Here is an 11583-nt window from a genome sequence, read left to right on the forward strand (position 1 = left end):
GAGAGGAAGGGGCGGGGGGGCTCGACCATTAGTTAGGTTAGTTAGGTTAGGTCTTTGCTGTCCGCCCCGCCTTTGCCGTCTGCTTTTTTTATCTTTTCCGTCCGCCCCCGACGGCAAAGAGGGGGCCGTTAAGGTTTTCCTAATCAGCTCGTTAGTGGGGGGCACCTCTCTCTTTGCCGTCAGCTAGCAGACGGCAAAGAACTGGCTGATGGCAAAGATCTTCTTTGCCATCAGCTAGTTCTTTGCCGTCCGTTTTCTGTAAGCGGACGACAAAGACCTTCTTTGCCATCAGCTAGCAGACGGAAAAGAACTGGCAGACGACAAATAAGATAAATCCAGTAGTGAGAGATGATAGCAATCCGGATGGTGCTGAAGACGAAAACAATCCTGCCCAGCCAGACTTCGAGCAGGCCGAGCGGAAGGATGGGCAAGCTATCCCTAAGGAGCAGGCAACAGATGGAGAATCAGAGTGTGACAATTACATGCCCCTCTCCAAAGACGAAGTGATCCTTGGCGACAAAGAATTCATCGTGCCTGAGGATCCCGTCGAGCAGGAGCGCTTCAAGCGCTAGCTTATAGCCACTGCAAAAAACCTGAAAAAACAGCAGCAACAGCTTCAAGCTGATCAAGACCTGCTAACTGATAGATGGACCGAGATCCTGGCTGCCGAGGAATACGGACTCGAGCGTACAACTAAAATTTACCCAAAACACAGGTTGCTACCTCAACTCGAGGAGGAGGCATCAAAGCTTACACTACCAACACATGATGCGGCTGACCGGCCACCTCGTGGCCGAGACAAAGCGGCGTATCAGCCCGAACACCAGCCCGCACCCTGCCGCCAATCAAACAAAAACACTAAAGCCTGGGGCTACACGGAGGACCTGCGAGACGTATTGGAAAACAAAGCAGGACAATCAAGATCGATCTAAGGATCACGGGGGCGCACCATAACGCGTGATGATGACCATCACGCCAGATACACTAAAAACAAGTCCGGCCGGGCCGAATACAAGAGACAAGACTCATTTGAACTACGTCGTGATGTAGCCCGGCATAGAGGCACCGCACACCCCCTATGCTTCACTGATGAAGTAATGGATCATGAATTCCCAGAAGGGTTTAAACCCGTAAACATTGAATCATATGATGGTACTACAGACCCCGCGGTATGGATAGAAGATTTCTTCCTCCACATTGACATGGCGTGCAGGGATGATCTACACGCCATCAAATATCTTCCACTAAAACTCAAGGGACCGGCTCGGCATTGGCTGAATAGCTTGCCGGCAAACTCCATCGGAAGTTGGGACAATCGGGTAGACGCATTCCTAGATAACTTCTAGGGCACTTATGTGCGACCATCGGATGCTGATGATTTAAGTCACATAACTCAGCATCCCGGAGAGTCGGCTAGGAAATTCTGGACTCAGTTCCTCACCAAAAAGAACCAAACTGTCGACTGCCCGGATGCCGAGGCCCTAGTGGCCTTTAAGCATAACATCCGGGACGAGTGGCTTGCCCGACATCTCGGCCAAGCAAAGCCAAAGTCCATGGCAGCCCTCACTACACTCATGACCTGCTTTTGTGCGGGCGAGGATAGCTGGTTGGCTCGTAGCAACAACACAACAAGCAATCCTGGCACATCAAAAGCTAGAGACAGCAACGACAAACCACGACGCAACAAGCACAAGCCTCGCAAAAACGGGTGACAACGCCGAAGACACGGCAGTCAACGCCGGATTCAGTGGCTCTAAGTCTGGTCAGCGGAAAAGGCCATCCCAAAAGAACAATTCGGGCCCGTCCAGTCTAGATCGCATACTCGATCATCCATGCCAAATTCACAGCACCCCAGGAACACAAGCTAATCACACTAACAGAGAATGCTGGGTCTTCCAACAAGCCAGCAGGTCAGGTGCCGCAAATAAGGAGCAAGGGTCTCAAAGCGATGAAAATGATGAGGAGCCCCGATCACCAAACAAAAGAGGGCAAAGGAAATTTCCCCCACAAGTCAAAAACGGTGAACATGATAAACACCATCCACATCACCAAACGGGAACAGACGTGCACTTTTAGGGATGTCAATTTAACGGAGCAAGTCGCCCCGCAATACAAACTACAGCCGATCACTTTCGATCATACAGATCTTCCGGCCAATACAAACCAGGGTAATTCAGCCGCACTTGTCCTCGACCCAATAATTTACGGGTTCCACCTCACACGAGTCCTTTTGGATGGAGGCAGCAGTCTAAACCTGCTGTATCAGAACACAGTGTGCCAGATGGGTATTGATCGTTCGATGATCAAACCCACTAAAACCACCTTTAAAGGTGTTATACCAGGTGTGGAGGCCAGTTGTATAGGCTCCATCGCTCTGGAGGTAGTCTTTGGATCACCAAACTATTACCGTACCGAAGAGTTAGTCTTCGACATCGTTCCTTTCCGCAGTAATTATCACGCACTACTTGGGCGAACCACGTTTGCTCGCTTTAACGCGGTACCATACTACGCCTACCGTAAGCTTAAGATGCCTGGTCCGCGCAGCGTCATAACGGTTAATGGCAAAGCCGAACTCCACCTCGGCACCGAAGAGTATACCGCCGCTTTAACAGAAGAAGCAAGGAGTAGCACCTTTTAATCGAACCTTGAGTCGATGGCCAAGCTCCCGGACACCGATAAAGGAGTCCGAACTACTTCACGGCATGATAGCCTGGCTCGTCCGGAGCTCAGTTAAACACTCCAGCAAAAGCTGGGAAAGGCCACATACCGCAGCTCAACAACTCCGTGGGACACAAATATTTCTCGCACTTCCTTTGCAGGTTCACTTTTGCGTAGGACAGGACTGGCGACATGGAATCAGCTCGAACGCGCAAGGGAATCCTTCGATATTCCCCTTGAAGACTATCCGAATACACTCCGGATCCGCACACAGCTTCTTCCCGCCTGGTCTCAGCAAGTTCCGCCATCATACTTCTTTTCATCACATCACCTGTACTCATACGCATCGATGTATTACTCAAATACAACATGTATATTTATATGACGCTTATCTGCTATCGTTTCTTATTGACATCTTTCGTCATAACAGCATCCGTACATCGTGATATGCCTTAATACGCCAGGGGCTTCATTGTACCCATAAATACGGCAATAAAGTCCGACCACCTTCACGGTTGTTTGGCACCCCGAACTTATAGCATTATATGCATCAGCTCCGAATCATGTCTTGGGTCAATACTTGGGTTTGCCCGGCTCCCATGTTTTGGTACCTTACAGTCCGCTATATCGGCTAAGGTAGCACAGGGAGAACTACTGCGATTCTGTCCCGGTTCTTCCGAACGAGCGCCTCAGTAGAGAAAGCCGAAAACTGACTATCATGATATGGCGAGAGTTGGTCAGCTGTTCGAGAGGTTGTAAAATCTTTAAGGATTTCTTCCGCATAATGCCATAACTAATGCAGTGTGCGATGGATCGGCTTCTCTTCCGATCAGGTGCTTATAGAGCCCCTCGTGCGGTCTTCTGAACACCAGGGGCTGCGCCTACCTTCCTTTTGTCAAACTCCTATGGCTAAGTGAGAGTGATAAAGCCCTATAGTCCGATTGCCTGGTTCGTTGTGCTGAACACCTCCTTCAAGGACCCAAAAATGGGATAAAGAGTGCTCAGGTTTATCCCAAACACCCCTGTACTTCCTACGTGGGGGCAGAAGCCGACGACTGGCCAACTCTCAGGATTAATATATATGAAACGGCCGCACAGGAGGAAAAACTTTCACATAACAGGCAATAAATAATAGAAATGACCTTGTTCAACATTGCAAAGGATAGCATGACTGTATTCATGGAAATATAATGTCCTTGGTGCATTGCTCCGCCGCAAGGAGGGCTCCTTTCAGGACACTATCATAATATAATTCGGGCTTGCGGTGCTCCTTTCCCTCTGGCGGTCCCTCGGCTATCAGCTTTTTCGCATCCATCTTCCCCTAGTGCACTTTTGTGCGGGCAAAGGCCATTCACGCACCCTCCATACAGACCGACCGCTTGATGACTTTGAGTCGAGGGCAGGCACTCACAAGCTGCTTCACGAGCCCGAAGTAACTGCTTGGAATTGGCTCGACGGGCCATAGTCGAACAATCAAATCCTTCATGGCTAGTTCGGCCGGCTTGTGCGGTTCGATTAGCTGATTCAGCTAATCGGCAAATGGCACCAGATAATTCTGCGCCAAATACTGCGACCAGAAGAGTTTCTCTGCAGTCTTCTTTTCCTCGGCTCGGTAGAATTGGGCGGCATTAGATATGCTGTGTGGCAGCTCCGCAAACACCCCTAGAGAAACCAGAATTCAAATTATCAACTTGATTTTCTCCTTTCAAAAAGACCGCTTTGTAGAAAAGCCTTACCAGTCGCAATCTTCCTCCCCTCCTGAATTTCCTTTAGAGCACCTTGGGATTCCTCCCGGGCATCACTTGCGGCTTGGCGAGCTTGGGCGAGTTCGGATTCTTTCCTTGATAAACTCTGCTCCAAGGTCTCGCATTTCTTCACCTCATCTTAAAGCTCTCGCTCAGCTTCAATAACCCTGGCCTCATGCTTTTCGTGAAGAGACTGCTCCACGGCTGCCATCTTCGCGGCTTCGGCTATAGCCTTCTTAAGAGCCTCAATTTCGGCCATCGCCCCTAGAGCACACAATAAAAATATTTTCATCAGGCACACTTATTCATTTGTGCTGACTGAACAAGGTTTTAGGCATACCTTGGTTATCCTCCAACCGCTTCTTCACTCGGCCAAGTTCTCCTTCGGCCCACTCCAGACTCTGCCTCAGTCCGGATACTTCCGCAATATGAGAGGCGGCAGTCGCTACAGATGCCTGCTTATAAAAGAAGAGATATAGATGTCATCAAACGAGTCTCCTGCGAACATAAATTTGATCCTCTGTCTGGTTCTCTCTTTCGCCGAACAGTGTATCAGGGGCTACTATCCATACTATGACACTCTTCAAAATCTCATAAAACATATCTCAAAGCCTTTTATAAGACTGATACAGGATTCATTTAGTCCACTCTCAGCGGACTGAATCTTCTCAATCACCGCACCCATAAGGGCACGGTGTTCATCGACGATGGACGCACTCTTTAGCGTCGGCGATAAGGAATCCGGCACCTCTGGTTGGACAGAGGTTGCCGGAGGAGCAGGCACACCCCTCCAGCCAAGGGAGGCTGCCTGCCTGATTCTGGAGTTGTAGAGGTCTCTGGGACTGCGTCCTGCTGGGGGCCGAATTTGAGATCGCCTCCGCCGACGACGCCCATGGGAGCCTTCTCTCCCATATGTTCGGCCCCTGAAGTTTGACCTCCTAGCGCCGCCTTTATGATCTCCCCCCCTTGGTCTGGGTCCTTCTCGGACGACACCTTGGTGTCATTCACATGTTTGGGGGTAGGGGACTTCGGGGGTGTCCCGCTCTCCATAGCATCCGAACCCAGCAAATCCTCCGACGAGGATTGTTCGGTGCGGGACCTCGCCGGACTGCAAAAAAGTATGGCTCAGATTAAAGTATTATGCCATGATGAGCCTGGACGCATAATCATGTTCGGGTTTTGTATACTCACGAGTTCACCAGGGGCTGGGCCCTGGGATCCCACTTCGGGCTGCTATCGGCAGCGGCGGTGGACTCCTCTGGAAGAGGTGTTTCCCCCCTTAGGCGATTCGGCCTCCAAGGATGTAGAGGCTGTCCTTTTATTTCTTCCCCCCCGCGGGGGATTCATCTTCTTCCTCCTCCTTGTCCTCTTCGGAGGAAGAATGGGCATTGGAGTCTTCGGATTTTGTGTCCGAAGCGCCGCGGTGACGGCGGCTGCCCCTGGTCTTCTTGGCCTCCTTCTCGGCCTTCTTCTTCGGCGCCTTGTAAGGCGCCGGGACCGGCATCTTCGTCAGAAGTGGGCCGGCCGGTTCTTCCGGCAATGGCGCCGGACTGTAGATCCGCCCTGCCTTCTTTGTCCAGCCCTAGGAGAATTGTGGAAAGCACATTAAGCATCTTCCTCAGGATATGCGAATAAAACATATGAATTTCCAAACATAATAGTGACTTACCGAACTTGCAGGGAGGGACAGTTGGTACCCATGGTCCTCGGTAGAGTCCGGCCACGATTTGTCGGACTTAAAAAGCACCTTCCAGATGCCCTCGTGCGAGGAACCAAAGAGCTCCCGTAGGGTCTGGTGCTTGGCCGGGTCAAATTCCCATAAATTGCAAGCCCGGTGTTGATAAGGAAGAATCCGGCGAACTAACATCACCGGGACTACATTGACAAGCTTGATGTTCTTGTCTTCCATATCCTTGACGCATGTTTGAAGCACCGACAGTTCGTCGGACGAAGACCAGTTCAGGCCCTTCTTGGGCCAGGACATAAGCCGCAGGGGGGCTCCGGATCGGAATTTAGGAGCAGCGGCCCACTCCATGCCGCTTAGCTCAGTGATGTAAAACCACTGCTGCTGCCACTCCTTGACGGAATCATTAAAGTACCTGTTGGCCATGTGACGTTGGGCATCTTGCTCACCATGGCGCCTCCGCACTCAGCGTGCTCGCCGCTCACTACCTTGGGCTTCACATTAAAAATCTTCAGCCATAAGCCGAAGTGTGGCGAGATGCGGAGAAAGGCCTCGCACACGATGATGAATGTCAAGATGTTGAGGAAGGAATTGAGGGATAGATCATGAAAATCAATCGCGTAATAATACATGATGTCGTGAACGAATGGATGGAGGGGAAACCCTAGCCCACGGACAAAATGAGGGAGGAATATAACCCTCTCATGGGGGTCGGGAGTAGGGACGATCTGTCCCCTCGTCGAAAGACGGTGGCCGATTTTCTTGGCCAGATACCCGGCCTCCCGAAGCTTTTTGATATCCTTCTCCTGGACAGTAGAGGCCATCCACTTGCCTCCTGCTCCGAATCCGGACATTTTTGGAAGACCTCTTTGGGTGGAGAATACGAACGCTTGGGCGCTAGGGCTCGAGCGAGGGGGAATGGATGAGCAGAGAAAGAAGAAGGTGTGGGTGAAAGAGGGAGTCATTATCCCTTTATAAAGGCAGCACGGATCCTGCGTCTCCCCACTTGCCCGGTAAACTCACTTATTACCCAAGCGCCATGATGGCACGGTTAGGTTACCCATACCCGTATTGATGAGAATCCCGTGATAAGGGGACACAATCTCTGCTTTGACAAGACATGCCAAGAAAACCCGCTCGCAATGTGTGCAGCAGCTGGTTGAGAAAAATGGTTTGAATAATGACCGGGCCGTATGTCACGCTATGAAAGGTTGTCAGCAGAATAGATTTGTAAAATATTGTACTCTCTACGGTGTTATGTGGGAATTATTTTGCGGAGCCGGACACTACTCGCTATAACAGGTACTCCGGATTCGGAGGAGAACCAACCTTGCAATGCCGAAGACAATTTGCACGCTGGACTTATCGTCTTTGAAGCCTGGTTCAGGGGCTACTGAGGGAGTCCTGGATTAGGGGGGTCCTCGGACAGCCAGATTATATACTTTGGCCGGACTGTTGGACTATGAAGATACAAGATTGAAGACTTCGTCCTGTGTCCGGGTGGGACTCTCCTTTGCGTGGAAGGCAAGCTTGGCAATTCGGATATGTAGATCTCCTTCTCTGTAACCGACTCTGTGTAACCCTAGCCCCCTCCGGTGTCTATATAAATGGGAGGGCTTAGTCCGTAGGACAACAACAATCATAATCATAGGCTAGCTTCTAGGGTTTAGCCTCTACGATCTCATGGTAGATCAACTCTTGTAATACTCATATCATCAAGATCAATCAAGCAGGAAGTAGGGTATTACCTCCATCTAAAGGGCCCAAACCTGGGTAAACATCGTGTCCCCTGCCTCCTGTTACCATTAGCCTTAGACGCACAGGTCGGGACCCCCTACCCGAGATCCGCCGGTTTTGACACCGACAATGGTCTAGACACGGCAGCACTCTGATCCAGTTAGACTTTCCTGAAATCTGGCATAACATGCCAGGTCAGTACATTGAATGCACTTGCAAGCTCACAGCAAGCAAAACCATAATGACAAACAATAGCATGACATTTAAACAAGTTCAATGCAAGTATCAACATACTACTCATGCAGTGACCAAACTTGTGCATCGAGTCGCTCGGACTCTCTTACCAACAGATTGCCTCGCAACCGAACAGTGATCATGATGGACCACTAATGGAACCACACATGGTTCAACAGGTTACCTCATAACCAAATAGTGATCACTCTTCGATCACAAGTAATACCACAAAAGTGAGTCTTACTGACATCATTATAACTCAACCAGTGCAATACAAATAACTTAGTGTGCAAGATTATTCATGAAAGTTGATCCATGGTGTGACTTACTTATGAACTGGGCCCTTATCCGCGGGCGCGGCTATCGTTAGATTAATACACTCTGCAGAGGTAGCACACTTTACCCACACCATGGAACCCATGGCCTCGCACTCCCATTCGGGTGGACCAACGGCATTCCGGCAGAACCCTCCCATTGCCATGACACTCTTATGGCCACTCCTACCAACTCCCCTCTGGGATCAGTCCTGGGTGACCGAGCCTACCAAAGGCAAAACTACAACCATCGTGGAAAATAAACAGTCCCAAATAGGGACACGGTACCATAACAACAACAGGTCCACAAGATTATGTCTGGTTACCGGGCCAGGGTAACACACACCCATAACCTTCCCTAGTTGGAGGCATCGACAAGAGGCATGGCAACGGAATGACTAAGGCCTCCCCATACTAAGGCAAATGTGGTTGCACTTGGCAGCCCGATTCAGTGGCACCATGACCCGACCAACTTTAAGTTCAAGTTCAATTATTACCAGGTTTAACTTGAAAATAAAATGCTCGAGTCACCATATGCCATGCTCATGCAACCATGTATCATGCATCATATATCACTTAACAATACTAGATCAACCTTATTCAAAGTTCTACTTGCACAAACTCAACTTGCAGCATTTCTGGTTCTTTCTTACTGGTTATTTCTACTCATTACTTTAATTGGTATTTATCAAATAAAACTCATTTTTCATATAGCAAAATTAATACTCATGCTCATAATACCATAGTCATGACAAAACTTACTTGGATCAACTTCTCAAGCTATATCTCACTAGTTCAAGCATTCATTTCTGTTAACTAAGCATTTTGATCATGACAAACTAAATAACACAAGCATCATTTATTTTTAATACCATATACAATGAATATCATATAAATCAAGTAGAAAATCATGGATATTGCAAAGACACCATGATCATGTTGTTGTGGCTTGCCTTAGTGTAGAGGAAGCTTCACACTCCTCCTGGATGCCTTCAAGACAAGCTTCACCTTCTTAAAATAAATCAAATGACAAAAAGAAAATATCAAGAACACTTCTGAAAATTACCAGAAATTCTAGGCAGCAAGGAAAAATCCCATCTTGGTTATGCTGCTAGGATTTTCCAGTAAGAACATAATGCAAAAAAGAATCAACTTATTTGGACTTGTAGAATAAAAGTTACAGCCATTCAAAGTTCTGGTCAAATTTGAACTAGATTTGAATTAAAAGGAAAAACCAGGGGGTGACGTAGAAGGGGTAAAACGCCAGGGTGCCACCACTCATACCGCTTCAAGTGCGGCCTAAGTGGCTGACAGCGGGCCCCAGCTGTCAGGTCGGAGGGGGAAAGAGAGAGAAATAGAGGCGGGCAGCATGGCGACGGCGCTTTCTCCGGCGAGGAGTGCCCGGCGACGAGATCTAGAGGGATAGGATTGAAGAGGAGATCGAGGCGCACCTGCCCGTACCCGTAGCGTGGCTAGGGGTGGCCGGACAGGGTCAGAATGGAGCTCTCCAGCGGCGGCTGATACCTCTCCAATGTATCTATAATTTATGAAGTATTCATGCTATTATATTATCTGTTTTGGTTGTTTAATGGGATTTATTATACACTTTTATATAATTTTCGGGACTCACCTATTAACCGGAGGCCCAGTCCAAATTGTTATTTTTTTGCCTATTTTAGTGTTTCGTAGAAAAGGAATATCAAACGGAGTCCAAACTGAATGAAACCTTTGGGAGAGTGATTTTTGGAACAAACGTGATCCAAGGACTTGGAGTGGATGTCAAGAAAGAAGCGAGGAGGCCACGAGGCAAGGATAATATCCACGGACCTACTTCTTCCTCCTATATATACCCTATACTCCGAAAACATCCGGTAGCACAATAGATCAGGAGTTCCACCGCCGCAAGCCTCTGTAGCCACCAAAAACCAATCGGGACCCTGTTCCGGCACCCTGCCGTAGGGGGGATCCCTCACCGGTGGCCATCTTCATCATCCCGGCGCTCTCCATGACGAGGAGGGAGTAGTTCACCCTCGGGGATGAGGGTATGTACTAGTAGCTAGCTATGTGTTTGATCTCTCTCTCTCGTGTTCTTGATTTGGCACGATCTTGGTGTATCGCGAGCTTTGCTATTATAGTTGGATCTTATGATGTTTCTCCCCCTCTACTTTCTTGTAATGAATTGAGTTTTCCCTTTGAAGTTATCTTATCGGATTGAGTCTTTAAGGATTTGAGAACACTTGATGTATATCTTGCGTGGGATACCCGTGGTGACAATGGGGTATTCTATTGATTCACTTGATGTATGTTTTGGTGATCAACTTGCGGGTTCCGTGACCTTGGGAATCTATGCATAGGGGTTGGCACACGTTTTCGTCTTGACACTCCAGTACAAACTTTGGGGCACTCTTTGAAGTACTTTGTGTTGGTTTGAATAGATGAATCTGAGATTGTGTGATGCATATCGTATAATCATACACGCGGATACTTGAGGTGACATTGGAGTATCTAGGTGACATTAGGGTTTTGGTTGATTTGTGTCTTAAGGTGTTATTCTAGTACGAACTCTATGATAGATTGAACGGAAAGAATAGCTTTGTGTTATTTTATTACGGAATCTTGAATAGATCGATCAGAAAGGATAACTTTGAGGTCGTTTCGTACCCTACCATAATCTCTTCGTTTGTTCTCGACTTTGGAGTGACTCTTTGTTGCATGTTGAGGGATAGTTATATGATCCAGTTATGTTATTATTGTTGAGAGAACTTGCACTGGTGAAAGTATGAACCTTAGGCCTTGTTTCCTAGCATTGCAATACCGTTTGTGCTCACTTTTATCATTACTTACCTTCCTGTTTTTATAATTTCAGATTACAGAAACCTATATCTACCATCCATATTGCACTTGTATCACCATCTCTTCGCCGAACTAGTGCACCTATACAATTTACCATTGTATTGGGTGTGTTGGGGATACAAGGGACTCTTTTTTATTTGGTTGCAGGGTTGTTTGAGAGAGACCATCTTCATCCTACGCCTCCCACGGATTGATAAACCTTAGGTCATCCACTTGTGGGAAATTTGCTACTGTCCTACAAACCTCTACACTTGGAGACCCAACAACGTCTACAAGAAGAAGGTTGTGCAGTAGACATCAGCGGCAGCGAGCGGAACACGTCGGAGATGGTGGCTCCGGTGACGCAGGGCCAATCCAA

This window comes from Triticum dicoccoides, chromosome 7B (assembly GCF_002162155.2).
Source record: "Triticum dicoccoides isolate Atlit2015 ecotype Zavitan chromosome 7B, WEW_v2.0, whole genome shotgun sequence".
Lineage (NCBI taxonomy): Eukaryota > Viridiplantae > Streptophyta > Magnoliopsida > Poales > Poaceae > Triticum > Triticum dicoccoides.